Raw genomic sequence first — 20178 nt, forward strand, 5'->3', positions numbered from 1 at the left:
TTTTTTTTTTTTTTTTTTTTTTTTTTTTTTTAAGATTTTATTTTTTTATTTGAGAGAGAGAGAATGAGAGAGAGCACATGAGAGGGGGGAGGGGCAGAGGGAGAAGCAGACTCCCCGCCGAGCAGGGAGCCCGATGCGGGACTCGATCCTGGGACTCCAGGATCATGACCTGAGCCGAAGGCAGTCGCTTAACCAACTGAGCCACCCAGGCGCCCTGTTGTGTACGTTTTAACTTCACAATTAAGTGAAAGGTTTATTATTCCCCAAATAGGCAGAAATGAGAAAGAGAAAAAGCAGCTCTTGACCATGGGGAACTGCCATAGCTGTAGGCTTCAGGGTTATTTGAAACTGGCCTGGTACTTTCACCTAATGGTTGTCCTGTTGGGCATAAACAATCTCATCAAACACCAACACAAGATGAGGCCATTCTGAGACCATGACAGAGAGACAAAACAGGGCCATATCATAACTTTTTAGGCACACAGGAAACAAGGTCGCTGTGCCATCCCAAAATAGCAAATGTTCCCCTCTCCTGGCTGACATGAGAAACGGCTACTTCATCATCAGTGACAGCGCTAGCCTCACTCAGGCCTGGCATCTATATTGAAAAGATTCATTGAGATATCCTACCACAGAATTGTCCCTGCTTTCTTATAGCATCTAGAGTGAACCCTTGCTTTCTTAGACTCTCCTCAAGAGCACCCAGCCAAGGCCAAAATCCTCTCAGAGATGCTTCCTAACGCCCTCTTCCTGAGATGGCCCACAATTCCCATGCGTCTTCTCCCTTGCTTCAGTGAGTAGTGAACATAATTGGTTCAACTACGGGTGTGTCTCTGGTGTTCTTTAGCTGAAGGGCATTGATAAAAGCAGTGCAGTTGCCCAAGCAGGTTTTAGAGAAACAATCTCATTTATGCTCCTATTTTCCCCGTGTGAAAGACTTAAAAACATCTTTTTAGCACATAAAGCTTTGGGGGTTTTCAGGAGAAAGGCCATTGGGAGTTGCAACTATTTCAGTAGGAGAGAAAAACTTCTATTTGAATACCTCTGTTTCGTGCTTTTGCCTTTATAGATCACATAGGCTGTGTTTACATTTATTTTTACTGTATCTTTCCTTTTTGCTTGCATTCTCATAAAAGTGTGAGGTTCTGAATACTGTGTATTCCATCTTGTTACAATGACTGTCACACATGATTTAGTACAAAGCTCTCCTTCTCTATATTCTTATATTCTTCCTACCCAAAATAGAAGAAGAAAAAAAAAGAGTTATACTGGTGTGTGCTGCCTGCCCAATTTAGTTGCTAACTGTCCACCCACTGTTCTTTTCTCTGCGCCGTATGCCTGTGCCGTAGTTTGAGTGATCAAATTAAATGATAGGCCTAATTAACCGAAAGAACTTTGTAAGCTTCTCACAGAAAAACTGCTTTATACTTTCAGCTCATTACTGTCTGATAATTTATACAGTATTTGCCTACACATACATGTACACATTCAACTAATTTTATTCTAACACCTTAATTCATGTGCCTATGTTCTGTTTCTTGCAATTTCCCTTTCTCTCATTATGGTTGCATAGCAACCTCAGCAAGTTGTGAACAGCAAAATGACTTGTTATTGGGTTAGGAGAGAGTTTGTCAAGTACCGTTGAGCTAGGGGTTCCATAAGTAAATAGTATTCTCTTATATTTTGGTGGAAGTATATTTAGAGGGAAAATTGGAATCTGTGATCAATCCAGGAAAAATAGAATGATTTACATCAAAGAGAAATGTTTACACAGGTTGATAAATCAACTGACATGGTGGGTTCAAAGATTTCTGTCCTTTATTGAAACATGAGTTTTTATGTATTCGTTTGCATTTTATTCATTCATTCATTTAAAGTATAGTTGATATACAATGTTATATTAGTGACTTGAATTTCAAATGGTGTGTGTATAGAGGTTTATTTTTAGCCTCTATTTTAAAGATTCATTTGTTAATATATTGAAGCAACAATCCTACTATATATGATGCCAGGGTACTTAAGGTAAAGATGTATCAGACACGAGCATTAGTGCCAAGAAATTTTGTAAAATAGATTAAATTCTATTTTTCATGGGAGCTTATAATCCATCCTGGATTTGGATTTAGGCTTTGAGTCTGACTAAAGGTACAGAGGTCAGAAGGCTCAGTGCCTGAGGTCCCTACTCTTTCATTATAAGGGCAGTTTATTCTTTCAGAATAAAATCTGTGGTTTTGCTGTGGAAGGTCCAACCTGGAGGAATCCAGATTGAAAAAAATGCATATTTTTTTTTTCTTATTTTCAAGCAGGTTGCTTTTGTAGAATGTATAGTGTGGACAGCCCAACTTTTACATTCACTGTCTGCCTAATGTACCTCATTAAAATATATACACAGAGAGAAAACTCCCTACTCCTGATTGCAGCTCACAGGGGAGTATTTTTGGTACTGTACTTTTCATCTGACTGCATCACACTATACATTCTCTAGTATCTTATTCCTCTAAAATTTTTTGAAGTACTTGTTTTCTGTCTGAGCTGTGTATTATTGTCTGAGTAGCTTCAGTTGGCTAAAAGGTAGTGGCCACAATAGCTATTTTTATCCATTCTGAATTTGGATCCTATCCATTTAAATTGTGTTTCAGAAAATTGTGTTGGTGTTAATGAACGACTCTTGATGTTCTGAGACCATACTGTTGATGAGATCTATGTTTTACATTTTGTAAACTCTAAAAAATTTAAGAACAATGCTCTTGTTGACTCTGGATCTGATGTCTGTAATAAACTCATGATGGTTAATTTTATGTGTCAACATGACTGGGCCACGGTATGCCCAGATAGTTCTTTAAACATTATTTCTAGGTGTGTCTGTGAGGGTGTTTCTAGGAGATTTGTGTTTGAATTGGTGAACTGAATAAAGCAGTTGGCCCTTCCCAATGTGGGTGAGCATCATCCAATTCATTGAAGGCCTGGATTGAGTAAAAAGACAGAAGAAGGATGAATTCAGTCTTTTCTCTGACTGCTAAGCTGGAACATCAATCTTCTCCTGCCCTTGGTGCTCCTGGTTCTCAGGCCTCAGACCTGGAATCCATAATCTACTCTCTGCCTCTCAGCCTTTAAACTACAATGCTGGCCTTGCTGCATCTCCAACGTACTTAGGGCAGATTGTGGCCCTTCTTAGCCTCCACTGGTTCTGTTTCTCTGGAGAACCCTGACAAAGATAAAACTCTAGGATCAAGACCATATAAAATCAGTCATCAAATGGAAGGAAAGCATAACTAATGTCATTGAGCACCTACCACGTGTCACTATTCATACACTATTCTCACTTAATGCATACAGCAATAAGGTGGGTATTACTGTAGAACTGGTAACTGACGGGATAATCACGTCCCAGAGAAATGAAGAAAATTGACTTTCGTCACATAGCCAAGAAGTAGCAGAAGCAGGTATTCAAACCTGTTTGCCTGACTCCTAAACTCATTCCTACCTCCCCATTCTGAAGTTCAGGGAACTAGCATTTATGACTATCTACTACTTGTCAGACATGGAATGGAAGATTTATATATATATGTTATGTATAGTATATACTCTCAGGTATTCTGGATGCAATGAACAGCTCTAAGCCATGACTTCTAAACTCAAAGACCTTGTAATGTATTTAAGGAGATCAATCAAATGAGGGAACATTAAAGTGTGTCAAAGGAGAATTGGAGATAATTACTATGGGAGCAGAGAGGAAGAACTTCACTAATCCTCTCAGGTCAGCTAGCAGCTGGATATCCAGGAAGCATATGTTCATTTTCTACTTTCCATCTAAAATATCAATAGAGAGTTTGCTGCTTTTGTCATAAAATAGAGCTGTTTTCAGCTGTCTGTTTCAACTATACTCTTCTGACCTTTTGAATCTTGAGTGACTGTGGTATAAAGAGGTATATCTCAGCTTTATCGTGTACTAGATGTGTGATTCTGGGCAAATTACTTACCTCTTTGTGTCCAAGTTTCTCCATTTCTAGAATGCGCATAATAGTAGCACCTAGTTTATAAGTTTGTTGTGACAATTAGAATGATCTAAAGATATGTTATTAGTTACATACATGTTTAGTTTATAATTATAATGCCTTCTTGGTGAATCTTTTTATCATTCATTCATAACAGTACATATATATATATATATATATATATATATATATTTTTTTTTTTTTTTTTTTGGCCCATAAATCCTATTTGTCTTATGCCAGCTTTCTTTTGATCAGCATTTTGCTCTTAGTATTTGATAGTATTTGCTGTCTTTTTTCTAGCCTTTGTCTGCAATTGTTTGGGGTCCATATGTTTTAGGTATTTAAAGATTACATTTATGTTTATTGTAATTATTGTTAATTTTTATTTCCATCATTTGATTTTGTGCTATATTTCCTATGCTTACGTTTTCCTTCTCATGTATTCTATTGGATTGCTAAAATCTATTTTGCTTTTAATCTCTCTATTCATTTGGAAATTATATATTTCCACTGAAGGGAGATTGTCTATTCTGTTAGTGTTACCCTTAAAATTTTAACATATATATTTAACAAAGTTTAAAGAAATCAGAATTTCTGCTTTCTTCCCCCAAAATATAACTTACCTAGAATGTTTTCTCTTTAATAACTCCCAGCATGTTTCCATGTTATTATGATCAAATATTTTTTGTTTCACCTTGATTTTATGTCCCCTGTATTAATCATTGTTCTTGTATATGGTCATTGTTTTCTTGGTAATTTTCTCAGCACTAACAATTTACTAATCATGTTTTCAGCTTCATTTAATTTTCTGTTTTTACTCTTTATTACATTTTTAATTTCTAGAAATTGTATTTAATTATTTTCCAGATCTGCCTGTATTTTTCTGATTTCTTTAGTTCAGTGTTTCTAATCCCTTACTTACATATTTAAGCATTTAAATATATTTGGTATTTTCTATGAGATTGTTATGTTATCTGAAGTCTTAGGTGTCTGACATGCTGTTTATAGTATCTGCTGATTCTTGCTCTCAGTGGGGTTTCCTTCTGTGCTTTCTAATTTTGGATTGCTTATCCTCAGTAGGCAATCTTCTGTTAATAGGATTTAAGGTGTATCCTTTAGAATGATTTTATATTTAGTTCTACCAAGAATATTAAAAATTAGCTAGCTTCCAGGCAACATTTTATATTAATTTCTAAGCCTTGGAGATTTGGACCCAGCAACCAGTGGGGATTCAAACACCAAATTTAGCTGAGGTCAGGCCTGTGGTTATAAATTATTGGCAAAGATGGGGCGCCTGGGTGGCTCAGTTGGTTAAGCGACTGCCTTCGGCTCAGGTCATGATCCTGGAGTCCCTGGATCGAGTCCCACATCAGGCTCCCTGCTCGGCAGGGAGTCTGCTTCTCCCTCTGACCCTCCCCCATCTCATGCTCTCTCTCTCTATCTCATTCTCTCTCTCAAATAAATAAATAAAATCTTGAAAAAAAATAAATTATTGGCAAAGATTTGTTTTCCTCTCTATTGTAGAGCCAGAGCAGAACAGTATCCTATCCTTACATTTTTCTGTGGTGGGAGATGGGTGCATTTTTATAGCTTATCATTTCATGTGGAGATGCCCCTTTTGAGGATTCTAGTTTTATGGAGGAGGGGTAAGGGCTCAAAGCAGGAAATCCATAAGGCTCTTGGTAAAAGCAGCATTACACCCCACCCAGGTGTACCAGCAACTTGGTGTTTCCAGTTCTGGATTTCAGTTCACTCTTCACTTTTGAATTAGTCTTCACTTTTTTTTTTTTCAAATTTCCTTGAAATGTTACTTCTAAACCTATGCTGTATTAAAAAAAAATATATTTCTTATATTTACTTAGTGTGTACTTAGGAGTTTTGTAGTTTGAGGGCTTTTAGAATTTCTAGTTCACCATATTGCAAGAAATGGATCTGCATTTATGGGCAAAAGAAGGTGGATTCAAAAAGCAATAGAGTTTGTTATGGCAGTGATGAGGAATGTCCTGTGTTCTTATTTTCCTTCTAAATCACAAATCTTAATATACATTTGCATAAAAACCCTGTAGTGATTTTCCATTGCTCTTGGGATAAATTCTAATTCTCTTAGCATGTCTTTCACAAATTCTCATTATTTGTCCCTTATTTGCCCAGCTGGTTCTCTCCTTTTTTAAAATGATTTTATTTATTTATTTGAGAGAGAGAAAGAGAGCATGAGCAGGGGGAGGTGGAGAGGGGCATGGAGCCTGACATGGGGCTTGATCCCAGGACTCTGGGATCTTGATCTGAGCTGAAGGCAGACACATAACTGACTGAGCCACCCAGGTGCCCCAATCCAGTTCTCTCCTTCTCAAGTGGCTTTTTTGTGCAGCTAGAATGAACTTTCTTAATTTCTTCAAGTTTGTCATTTTTTTGTTTTTTTTTCTCACCCCCAGCCTTTTTATTATTCTGATTCCTCTGCTTGGAGCTCAAATTTTTTCCCATCTCTCCCCTTTACCCCAACTCCTTTGATGATTGTCTAATTTTTAAGCTTCAGTTTAAGCATCACTTTTTGCAGGGAGCTTCTCTTGGTCCTTCCCCACCCCACCCCACTCCAATATGCATTCCCATTACATGCTCCTATAGCATCCTGTACTTTCTGTTTTCTTTATTGTGTCAGAAAAATCATGTTTATTTGTACTTAGTAATTTATTGGTCATTTTTGCCAGTCTCTAATTCCAGGTTAGTAGGCACCCAAATTATTCCTCACTATTGATTCTGTATATCCTAGCATGATGTCATATTGTAAGCAGTTAGTAAATATTTACAGAGTTTTTATTTTATTATTTATTTGAGAGAGAGAAAGAGCGAAGTGAGAGAGCACAAGCAGGGGGGGCGGCAGAGGGAGAGGGAGAAGCAGGCTCTATGCTGAGCAGGGACCCCGATGCAGGGCTTGATCCCAGGACCCTGGGATTATGACTGAGCCAAAGGCAGACACTTAACTGGCTGAGCCACCCAGGCACCCCACCAGAGTATTTCAAATTAAAATTGCTATGATTATAATTACCATTTTCTAATAGCCATCATTTATGTGCCTAGTACTGGGTAGAAATTATAAACATTGTGATGTTATAAGGAAACTTTAATTTGGGGTTATTTATGAGAGCCTTTCAGAAGTAGAAAATGACCATGTCTTATAATCTTAATTATCTATTTTGTGAGGCTGTGTATTCAGATCTATCATAGAAAATGGAGAACATTTTGACTATGATGGTTACTTTCAAGCCATATATCAAATAATCCATTTTATTGAGAGTCTATGATGACAAGACTGACACAAAGGTGATTAGGGTCACTGATACATTCCCCTATGGTTGTGCCATGTATGTTAGCATGAAGAGTGGGAAACACCTTGGAGTTTTTCAGAGTAGTCTTTTCTCTAGGCATTGACATCACACTTAGGACCTGTTGAGTTACCAGATGGCAAATAAGGGTAAAGAAAAGTCCAGAGAGACATTGTGGAGAGTATGGCTCTAGGTAATGCTGGGGCACAACAAAAGTAGATGTGCATGGGCCCTCATGGAAGAAACATACACACAAAAATGCACATATAGAAGGATACCAAGAATGGAGTATGTTTAGGGATACAAATAGGAGTGAATGTGAATATCAGTAAGTCAGATGGGCAATTAGACCAGTTTGTGCTGCTACCAGGTGAGGAAGATGAAGTTCCATGTAGGCTGAGTGATGATGAATTTCTTATTCAAAAATAAGGCTAAGGCTGTGTTCCAGCACAGTTAGATATTCTTGCTTTTAGACTAGATATCTGGCTTAGATATTTAGGTTTTAGGTTAGATTTCTAGGCTTATTTATGATCTTGGAGTTGAGATACACAAAGAACAGCAATTACTATTTTTATCACCACTTAACTGTGTAATTGTGCAGAGTTGTTTTAAGCTGTGGCATGGTTACATTTGTTTATTTTGTGATATATCCCCACCCTCCTAGTAAAGACATCCCACATTAAATGTGGTTCTTGAGGTTTCATTACCCACATGGAGTGAATAGTTGTATTCTGTTGGGCTGAGATCCTTTAAGAATTACATGAACAGGGGCGCCTCGGTGGTTCAGTTGGTTAAGCGACTGCCTTCGGCTCAGGTCATGATCTCAGGGTCCTGGGATCGAGCCCCACATCGGGCTCCCTGCTCAGAGGGGAGCCTGCTTCTCCCTCTCCCACTCCCCCTGCTTGTGTTCCCTCTCTCGCTGTCTCTCTCTCTGTCAAATAAATAAATAAAAATCTTTAAAAAAAAAATTACATGAACAGGGCGAAGAGCCAACACTTGGAGTTCTTCTGGGCCTCCAAGGCAGCCGTGATCATTTAGGTCCATCAATCTCAATCACAAGCAGCGGAGAAAATTTTTAAAGTGAAATTTGAAATACAGACTCTGGAGAATATACTATGCCATCAGGAATCACTAAAATTAGGCAATCTTTTTCAGGAGATATGTGCAAAGGACTGCGAGATGTCAAAGATTGGGTAATAGAACCAATAAGAACCAGAGATCTTTGGAATCATTGAAGGTTTTCATTGCTAAGTGCATTGCTATAATACTAATTTTTTTCAGGTATGTTTGGACTCCCTTAGGGAAGTAGATATAATATTCAACACTAGAACAATCAAGCACATCTTGCTCAGATCTTATATATAAATGAGACTGTTACAAATGGCCCAGGATAAACATGCTAAAATGGTTTTCTGAGTTGGGAATACATGAGTATATTAAATTGATTAAGTTGCCATTCAGGTAATTCCTTGGCCCAGAAGCCCCTGTGTGTATTTGTGTGTGTGTGTGTGTGTGTATGCATGTGTGTTGATAGAGTGGGAACAACAACCCTTGGGTAATTGTGGGTACAATTCATAGGCCAAAGGTCCTCAATGGGCAGTTAAGTGTTCCAATGTAGTTTTGTAAAGCATGTTATTTGCATATAATGAACCCCAAGTTATACCAGCTTATGGAAAAACAACAGTGGAAGGATTCTGGTAGAGTTTTCAGTTTAAGGCAGAGTAAAACATCAGCATCAGGAAGACAAATAATGAGGACAATTCTGGGGTCCACAGGTACTGAGTCAGGGGCCTGAAAACCATCAGGATGGTTTTGTTTGATCTCTTAAATCTATCATCTTGGTCTTCTCTGTATTTTGGCATGCAGATGAGTTCTTTTTGTATAGGGACAGGAGAGAGGTATACATGACACCTAGCAATTTCTGGGTTCCTTGCAATTTACTCATTAGGTAGTAAAAACTCTTTATCCCATCTCCTGCTCCAGTTATTAAAAATTCTAGGGAAGGGCTTAGATTGATCATGTGTGGGTCATGTGCCCATCCCAAAGAGAAGGGGGTCAGATCTCTTTTGAAATATATGGTTTTTTGGGGCACCTGGGTGGCTCAGGTCATGATCTCAGGGTACTGACATTGAGCCCCACATTGGGCTCCCTGCTCAGTGGGGAGTCTGCTTCTCCGTCTCCCTCTGCTGCTCCCCCTGCTTATGCTCTCTTGCTCCCACTCTCTCTCAAATAAATAATACCTTAAAAAAAAAGAAACACATGGGGTTTTTTTGTTTTTATTTATTTATTTTTTAGATTTACTTTTACTCTGTGACCTTACCCCTTCTCTTCAGCCCAGGCTGCTAAACATGATTTGTCCATCATTTTTTTTTTGGGGGGGGGGTAAGTTTTCCCTGGAACATGTTAAAAATGGTATGGATTTTTACTTTTAAACTTAGACAAAAAGCCATGATCCAGACATCAGACTACACTGTAGGAGAACACTTGCTAAATCGGTTTTTATAGCTGTAGTACAAACGTGAGAGAAGAGTTGGAGAAGACAGCAATGTAGGAGAATGAATGGCTTGGGCCACTGAGAAGGACCCTTATGCTTTGCATCCCATTCTGGGGTTAGTTCCAAGCTGGATGGTAAAAACTTGAACCCCCCAACCCACTGGGTTTGGAGATGGGAGATTAGAAGGGACTTGTGATTCATCTTCCAGCTGGTTGCCTGGGTGGCAGAATGGCACATCCCTCTGATATCCATGATGTGAGAAAATAGAACAGGCACAACCGTATCAGATGCCTGGGCAGAAGAGTGTGCAGTAGGCTCATTAAATTGAAGTAAGCCTTTTTACAGTAAGTGAGGTTCTCCAGAAGCAGATCTGAGGCAGAGTTTGGGGTACCAGATGTTTTTTAGGGGGTTAATATCTTTGAAGGGAAGAGGGGAAAGAAACAGGACAGGACAGAAGTCTAGCTGTGATATAGCCTTGGCCAAACTCAAGGGAAACTTTGGAACAAGAATCGCCAATCACAGTTTCCTGGCTTGGTTGAAATGGCTGGTCTGTGGCCCCTGACCTTGCTCTGTCATTGGTGTGAGCCACCCAGCAATGTATGTGAGCACAGGCAAGACAGCTCACTGCTGGTGGGGCAGAACAAGAGGTGGCTGGCAGCGAGAGGTGGTCTGCTAATCACATTCCCTACAACTGGACCCCAAGCCCTTCTTTGCAAGGAGATTTGGGGATGCATCTTTGGTTTGCATGTGCCCTCATGCGATATGGGAAGCAGCCATTGTTTTCTTTTTGTGGCTGAGAAAGATGAAGACCTAGAGGATCTTGTGGTGATGACAGCAGTCCAGAGCAGAAAACAGCCATGGTTTATGTGGTTTTTGACTCAGTGAGAAGACAGAATCCCTCAGCAGTTGCCAGTATAGTGAAAAGAACATATCAGTAGATTCACCAAGATTTTGAACTTTAATAGATGAGAAAATAAAACAGATTCCTATTTCTTACCTTTATCTCCAGCCTCCTACCTCCACATCGTGTGTTGTGTAAGCCTTCTGGAATCTTTGTTACTGAAGGAGAGGATCTGAAATAACTTCACTCACTTGAAATTGAATTATTATGTTTTTTCCATCTGTAAAATGTTGATTCAAAATGGAGAAGAAGATAAGTTATAGAGAAACAAAACATTTAATTTGCATAGGCAGGAACATGGCCTTGAAAATTCATGACCACTTCAAAGTAACTAACTTTTGCTATTTGCTTTTTCAGGAGAATATAGATAGTTCTCAAAGTCTTTGATTAAACTGGGCTAACTGTAGGGCTGCCTTCAAAATGTTTTTTTTTTTTTTTTTTTTTTAAAGATTTTATTTATTTATTTATTTGACAGAGAGAGACACAGCAAGAGAGGGAACACAAGCAGGGGGAGTGGGAGAGGGAGAAGCAGGCTCCTGGCCGAGCAGGGAGCCCGATGCGGGGCTCGATCCCAGGACCCTGGGATCATGACCTGAGCTGAAGGCAGACGCTCAACGACTGAGCCACCCAGGCGCCCCTGCCTTCAAAATGTTTTATAATTTTCGGGTCTTAATGCTTATTTGACAAAAGTGAAACTTACTATTGTGATGTTATTTGAATCCGTGCCCACCTCTTAGTCCTTTGCCTTTGTATACTGTCATTCTGGAATGTTCTTCAACATCATTCTGTTCCTCTATATCATTTGTTCTTTGTTCAGGTATCACTTCCCCAAACCTTTCATGGCTAACATCCTTAACATGCTATAATTTTCTGGAACTATTTATCACTATCTGAGATTATATTCTATGTTTATTTGTATAGTTATCGACTGTCTCCTCACAAGAAAGGAAACTGTGAGGACAGGACATTCTTTTTCATCATCTTTATATCCCCAGTTCCCAACACCTGATAGAAATTCTATGAATATTTGTTGAATGAATGAATCAGTTGTATGTAAAGATTTACCAATTCTGGAAATTCATTTAAATTGCTTCTTCTTTTTTTTTTTTTTAAGATTTTATTTATTTATTTAATAGAGAGAGAGACAGCGAGAAAGGGAACACAAGTAGGGGGAATGGGAGAGGGAGAAGCAGGCTTCCTGCTGAGCATGGAGCCCAATGCGGGGCTCGATCCCAGGACCCTGAGATCATGATCTGAGCCAAAGGCAGCCGTTTAACCGACTGAGCCACCCAGGCGCCCCTCATTTAAATTGCTTCTAATGGGAAAAATGATACAAATTACTTTTCTTTACATATCTTACCATATAAAATACTTCTGTACCCATTTAAAATAATGCTTCTGAAAAGAATTTTTAAATATCAAGGCAATAAAAGGGCCTCATTTTAAACATTTTCAAGCAGTGTTAAGTTGGAGCTTCAAGTGTATGTTTTTCTAGATTATTAAATTAGAATGAAATATTGTCAAATGCATTATTGGACTATTAGTGTTAATTACATATTTTTATTATGACGCTTCATGTTATAGCAAGATCACATTTTGTTAAACAGAGGTGAGGCACTTTTGAGTGTAGCTCAACAGTGAACATCCTTGGAAAAATGGCATTGGGGTCAAAGGTAAAATTAGACACCCACGTTTTCCAGCTATGGGATTTGACAGGAAAAAGTGCTTTTGCTTTTTCTTCCCCTTCCTCCTCCTCCTATTATTCTTCTCTTTCCCCTTCCTTCTCTTTTCTCCTCTTCTTTCTTTAATCCTTTTGTGAAGTAATCCCGCTGGGTGGAAGCATGGAGCTAATTTTACCAAACAAGAGCAGTAGAAAACAACACTTAAACATGGTGTTGCTGTTTCAACATATTAATGCTACTAATCTTAGAAAATATTTTTGTATTTTTAGAACTTCTACAAATTGAGAGGAGAAATGACAAATGGCTTCAGGGAATGTAGATATATGACAGACTGGCAACACTCATCCAGACAGGATGGTTGGTACTTTCATTTACCCTAAATGTCTTCTGTTTATAAGAAGACCAGTAAAAAAAAAGTGCTCTAGAATTAACTGTGTTTTGGTGACATATTTCCTTAGCTTATTGATTAATTTCCTAGTCACATAAATTCTACAATTTCAGCTTTTCCTTTATCAAGATTGCTGAGAAAATGATAATGGATTAATGAAATAAGATAGCTCAGAGGAGTTGAAAACTGGATAATGCTCATATTAAAAGTATAATACAAAGCTTTGAATTGGTGCTTTAAGCAGACAATCATGTTTATCTCAGAAGAAAATCTTAAGTGTGTTACTGCACATGGGATAATATTTAGTTATTTCTTATTTTCATGCCTTAAGACACATCTCAGAGAAAAGAACAAATGTCATAGCAATAATATTTTATATTACTATACGTATCTGGTTATTGACTGGAACTTTTGCATATATAATTTTTTTCACCACCAGTATTTCTTTTAATAAGACATGGAAGGCTATATGACAGGGAAAGGGGGAGGGAAGTCAAATATGATAATTTATAACCACAAAAAAACCTCTGTACATGTCTTACACCTGGCAGAAGGGAGGGCAAGCCGGGGAGAGGCAGGCTGGGGTCAGCCCTATTTGTAGAGGATATCACAATCCAAGCTGGTAGAGAAGGTAGGTCATGGTTGTTTCAAGAGCTGGTCATCAGTACAGGATAGCCACACAGCAAAAATGTTTGCAAAACTGGAGAAGAAAATGGTAGAAGAGACTGCTTTCGTCCTGAGGCCAGGGATTGCTACTAAGATCCCATGGTTGGTGAGCAAGGAATCGGTTGCCTCAATGGGAGCTGACTCAGGAGATGACTACTTTCAATGGAAGCAGCTCCAGAGAAGATCTTTTATCCTAGCTTTTGAGAAGAAATGAATACATACAGATATTAAAGGCCAGACTTTCTGACTATGCTAAACGCATCTGAAACTTGCAGGAGATTAAGGAGAAACTTGAAATTGGGTTAGAAAAACACCAGGATTCTTCCATGTGAAAATTTTAAGAGCAGAATGAGACATTCCAAGCCGACTGAGCCAAAATGGTGGAAGGATTGGCTTTGGTATTAGTCAGGGAGGACCAGGAATGGGCAGGAAAAAAAATGGATCAGCTAGATAAAGGAAGAAGTTTCTGATAGCTCAACAGATTCTGGTTCAAGATGGTGATATGATGGGAATATTCTGAACTTACCTCCTACCATAGACACACTGAGTCTACAGCTAGATATGGTACAATTCCTCTTTAAAAAATCTTAAAGCCTGGCTGAGTGATGACTTCACATTTGGCAAATGAGAAGAAAAGCAAGTAGGAGAGGCTGGGATACAATCTTGCCATAAGTCCCCTTCTTCCAGTGTTGTGATCCACAACTGAGAGAATTCAAAACCAGAGCTTCTTCCTGAGGAGAGAAGGATTCGAACCCTATATCAAGCACTCCCAACTTTTAAGACATGGGTTTACATTATCATTATTTTTTCGAAAAAAAATGCAGCTTTCATTTAATAAATTTCAGAGGCAGACACCACCAAGAGAAGCTTGCCGGTTGAGATGTATGTGATGTTATGACTGCAGGCAAACCATCTTGTGAAAAAATATTCAAAAGGATTATAAGCATGGCTAGCAGAGTCATTTTTAGAATGGAGTCAGGAGGCCATAATGGAAAAGTAACTTACGCATCCAAATGGAACCTGGACTTTGGACTTTTGCCAACCACAATCCACCACATCCTAGAAAACATCCTTGGCCCTTGACTGAAATGGAGATAACAAAATCCTGTTAGCTGAACAACCAATCATGTATTAGATAGTCAACTTAAACTGAACAGCACCAATCATAATTCTCTCAAAACACTTGTATAAGCCTGCGGTTTTTGTCTTTAAAAACTCCTGCCTCTTGCCTGTGATTTGGAGCACACTTTTGATTTTGGTCTACTCTTCACCTCCTGGATTATAATCCCTAAAACCCTGAATAAATACATACATTTATTTTCTGGCTTTCAGTTTTGCCTTTCTTTAGCCAACATTATCCATGGTAATTTAAACAGCTTTGGATATGAGAGTTGGGGGTAAATACCTTAAATTTGATATAGATGTGAAAACAAGTCACCATGTACTCTGATGTATTCAGTGTGATGAAGGAATAATTTACTTTTATACTCTGCAACAATTCTGGGCTCCAAAAAGGGCATAGAGACAAGGAGTAAGCAGAATAGAGCTCCAAACTGCAGCCAGAACAATCTTATAAATGAAAATGAAAATGTAAATCTGTTAATGTCATCACTTTCAATAAAGCCCTTTATCTCTTCATAATTGCTTTCAGGTTCAGGACCAAAATTTTTATCCTGATCTGTGAGGCTCTTTGTGGTCTCACCCTGTCTTTTTTTTTTCCAGACTCCACCTCAATCACTCTCTCTTTCTTCTCTGTTCTAGTAACAATGGACTTTCTTCATTTGCTCAAATGAGCTGTATCTCCTGCAGCTACAAGCTCTTCCTGCTGCTTGGAAATAGGGAAGACCCCATTTCCCTTGCCCACTTAACTCACACTCATCCATCAGATTTCAAGTATCACTTCCTCTGGGAAGCCTTCCTTGGCCTCTCAGGCCAGTGAAGCTCCCCAGTTACAGACTTTTAAGGCATCATGTTTGCTGTATGACTGTTTGACTAATGTGTTTTACCCAAGTTGACTGTAAGCTCCATGAAGTCAGGCACTGGGTTAGATTTCGGTCACCACTGTACTCACAGCTCCAGCAGTTTGTCTGTGGTCCCATTCCCTCTCTAACCCCTTTCCCTACATCCTACTTGTTTTTTTTTTTTTTTAAGATTTTATTTATTTATTTGGCAGAGAGAGACAGTGAGAGAGGGAACACAAGTAGGGGGAGTGGGAGAGGGAGAAGCAGGCTCCTTGCTGAGCAGGGAGCCCGATGCAGGACTCCATCCCAAGACCCTGAGATCATGACCTGAGCCGAAGGCAGATGCTTAACAACTGAGCCACCCAGGCGCCCTCCTACTTGTTTTTGAATGCTCATTTTTTGAGATTCCCATGGTATTGTCAGACTCTAGCCACACCAGTTCCTTCTCTTCTACAAACATACAATCAGAGATTAGGGATATGCATCAAACCCTGAGAGATATTCTACCATCAAGAAAAGTGAGGTGGCCTTTGAAAAACACTTGGTAGCAATGCATGTAAAAGGCTGTAGCTTTTCATGAACTGTCTTAATTCAAGTCATCAGAGAATAAGAGGTGAATATAGGAAAAGATTCCACTCCAAACCAAGAAAATCAGAGTGGTTAAGCTTGTAAGCCACATCTTGGACTGTTCATGTGACATTGACTTCAATGCTGAATTTACTGTAGTTGTCGATTTCAAAATAAATGCAAATAGAATAAGTGTTAAGATTGGTGCGGGAAAGAGAAGAGTATTTTCTCCATAATTAATATCCATTCCTTTTTTTTTATTGGTTTAGTAATAAGGCCACCACCTCAGACCAAAACGATACCCATGATGGGGTCGTTGTACTTTCTATTGGGAGAAAAGTGAGGAAGGGAAAACAAAATCTTGTGATTTAATTATCAGTGGTATCACTTATTATTTCCTCAGATGTAAATACTTTCTTCATCAATTTTCTCAAAGTCCCTGATAAAAGTAAAGTGATTACAATGCCTCATTCCTCCCAGTGTGGGAACTTTATGTAATGAGAAGTTGTTTCTTTTTTCTTTTCATAGCTTGCCAAACTAGAAGTCATCTAATCTAAATTCCTCATTAGCAGAGAAAATAGTACTTGTACTGTGAATGAGTGATATAAACATATGTAGGTGATTTGTTCCATTTAGGGTGTGTGTGTGTGTACATATGTACTTTATTATTTTTTTAGTGAGATGGTGCATAGCTAACTAATTTTTCAAAGATGTCTATAAACCCACCACCATTTAAAAACCAGACATAATCTTCTCTAGATAGTCAGGGTCAAAAACTCAGGACATTCAGTAAAAGAGGGGGAAAATAAAGAATAATTGGAAGGACAGAAAACTTGAGAGTTCTGTGTAGTATGTTATTCATCCCCTGTTAAAGGTATTAATATTACTGCCTATGAAATCTGAGGCTCAGTCTGGATTTGCTAACATTGTTGTATTTGGATATTGATATAGTATGTTTTATAATGATGAACTAAGAAGCAGTTACACAAAATGAGAAAATAAGGAGGAAGAACAACTGTGTACTGACATCCAGGTGGGAATACAAAAATGTCCTGGATTTAGAAAAAGCTGCAGACAGAATACAAATGATGCTTTGGACACATGATACCGCTCACTGCCCAATTGACGATGAAAACCACAGCTGTACTGAGAAGTAACTACAGGGATGCAATGCATTGTGTATGGAAGATGCTTTATATTTTAGAAAAAAAGTGATGGGATAGTTTCAATTAATTGTCTAGAGCAAAATTTGTAACCCTACAAGATTATTTTCTAAGTCTACAAAATGTGTGTGAATTTAACAGAAAATTTTACTTGTCGATATTAAATTTTTTTCCCCCTTAGAGCCAGCAAACCTAGGGAGAGCTAATTAAATCTGTCCTGTTTTGCATATAGATGTGTTCTAAAAATAAGGTTGAAAATGTTTACTTTGGTTACTACAACATTTTGGTTACTTATAGTATCGTTTTGTAAGTCTTCAGACATTTTGTGGACATTTGTCAGTATTTCTTGATGTGAAGGTTTTATGAATTTCTTTTCAGAGATTCACTTATTTATTTTAGAGAGAGAATGAGTGAGCAGGGGGAGGGGCAGAGGGAGAGAGAGAATCTGAAGCAGACTCCCTGTTCAGCAGGGAGCCCGACTTGGGGCTTGATCCCAGGACCCCGAGATCATGACCTGAGCCCAAATCAAGAGTCGGTTGCTCAACTGACTGAGCCACCCAGGTGCCCATGAATTGTTTTTTCAAAAGTAGGGTCTAATACACTAGTATAGGATTAGGAGACAGCGGTATAATTAATAGCTCTAAGGAGATCTCAGACATGAAATTATGACATCAATAGAAGCAATTATATTAATAAGATATTAAATAAATATTTACCAATCCAAGTAAGATTGAGATGCTAGGCAGGTAAAAAAGGCAATAAAAGTAATCAAACTTAATATGGTAGAAACCTGGTATGATCTTCATGAGAATTCAGATTAAAATGACCATATATTGGGCACCTGGGTGGCTCAGTTGGTTAGGCGTCTGCCTTCGGCTCAGGTCATCATGATCTCAGAGTCCTGGGATTGAGTCCCGCATCAGCCTCCTTGCTCTGTGGGGAGCCTGCTTCTCCCTCTCCTCCCACTTGTGCTCTCTCTCACTCTCTCTCTCTCTCTCTCAAATAAATAAATAAAATCTAAAAAAAATTAAAAAAAATAAAATGACCATATATTGAATTATTCTCTATGAGGCTTGGGTATAACTGAAGAGACCACCTGCTATATTACATTACTGCACAGTAGTCCAGAGTGTGGACTTCAGATTCAGGATGCTTATCTGGAGCAATTAATGTGTTTTCTCTATGCCTTAGTATCAAATTCACAGAGTTCCTGTGGAGGTTAGAGGACTTAATATATTTAAAGATCTTAGCACAAGCCTAGCACATAGTGAATTGCTCCAAATGTTATCTGCACTCTTACTGCTGCTACCAATACTGATGTTTATAATTTTTATAGTTGATAATATTTCTAATCTGTGAGGAATCATGAAGAAGATGTAGAAGCCTGAAGAAAGTTATAACAATATTCAAAGAGATGAAGAAAACAGGACCTATAACTGTAACCTTGAAACCTTTGTCCTTGATGTCAACACCTGACCAAAAAAAAAAAGAGTGAATTATTGAAATAGTGGTTTGTGAATAGCTAGAAAAGGAAGGAGTGGCCATCAGGAGCCAAAATGGATTGAATTTGAATGAATCATGTCAGTCTAAGTAAATTCTTTTCGGCAGAGATACTAGACTGATAAAGCACCTCACCTCCTAAATATCATTAGGCATAGTGTCTCCAAACTTTAGTAAGTCGCTAGATAAGCTCCTTCATCTTTTGACCTAGATAGGGGTTTTGTTGTTGATTCAATTCAAGATGCTGGACTTATTAATTAGAAAAATAATCAACCTTGTAACTCTACCCAAAGGGTCCAGATTAATGAATTAGTGTAGACATATAAGAAAATTTCTAACAGTGTATTTCAGGGTCTAACTTTGGCTGTCCTCTGTGGAATACATTTTATCAATTAATGTATTGAATAATAATAATGATGATGTTGAAGAACAGTAATAGAAACTTTAGAAGACTTTATTTCTACTCACAGCCAATTTCCTCCTTTTCTTTCTAACAAAAGTCCAATTTTCTTCAGCTATTAACTCTTTTTACAGCAGCCATGTGCTCACATGGGAAAACATCATCCCCAACCCCTGAATCATGACTGGTTTAAGACAACCATTATGTCCTATACCATTTGCCAATTATTGATTTGGAAATGGGCATCTTGACTTATAGGAAAGTTGGCTGGGAAAGTTTCTGAGAGACAGAAGAAAGAATGTTTCTTAAGGTCTTTTGGACCTTACCATGAAGAAAAAATGGCTGAAGATGCTAATGCCATCTGGAGAGCATGGAGGGGAAAAAGGCCAACATGCCTGAGAACAGCAGGGAAGGATGATGGAAAGACCCCAATCACTGAGAATGTCCTTGAACCATTGAATAAACTTACTTTGTGACATGTGTGTGAAATAAAACTTCCCTACTTTGACAGCTGACGCAGGGTTTCCTGTACCATGCAACTTAAAACATTTGAACTCATGAATCTTGTGTCAGGTGCTGTGCTACATGTCTTAAACCCACACTCCCATTTAATCATCTCAGTAGCACTATGTATCTACATTTTACAAAGAAGTAAATTGTGGCTCAGAGAGGGGAAGTGATTTACTGTTAGTAAACAAGTTTTCATGTCTTATTTCTTGTCTTAATGAGGAAATCTTTCTATATATCAATACATAAATATACTCCTTTATTGGATATTCTAAAATCTTAACTTTAAACTGCCTGCATTTGACTTTTGTGCATGGTATGAGAAACCAGTTGTAACTTCTGTTCATTTTTTGACAAATATTCAATTACTCTATCAGAAATTGAAAAGTCCATCACTTTCTTTCTTTCTTTTTTTTTTTTTTTTAAGGTTTTATTTATTTATTTGACAGAGAGAGAGAGAAAGGGCACACAAGCAGGGGGAGCAGCAGAGGGAGAGGGAGAAGCAGACTCCCCACTGGGCAGGGGGCTCGATGTGGGGCTCGATCCCAGGACCCTGAGATCATGACCTGAGCTGAAGGCAGACAGTTAACCAACTGAGCCACCCAGATGCCCCGAAAAGTCCATCACTTTCTTA

Source organism: Phoca vitulina, unplaced genomic scaffold (genome assembly GCF_004348235.1).
Source record: "Phoca vitulina isolate PV1807 unplaced genomic scaffold, GSC_HSeal_1.0 scaffold76, whole genome shotgun sequence".
NCBI lineage: Eukaryota > Metazoa > Chordata > Mammalia > Carnivora > Phocidae > Phoca > Phoca vitulina.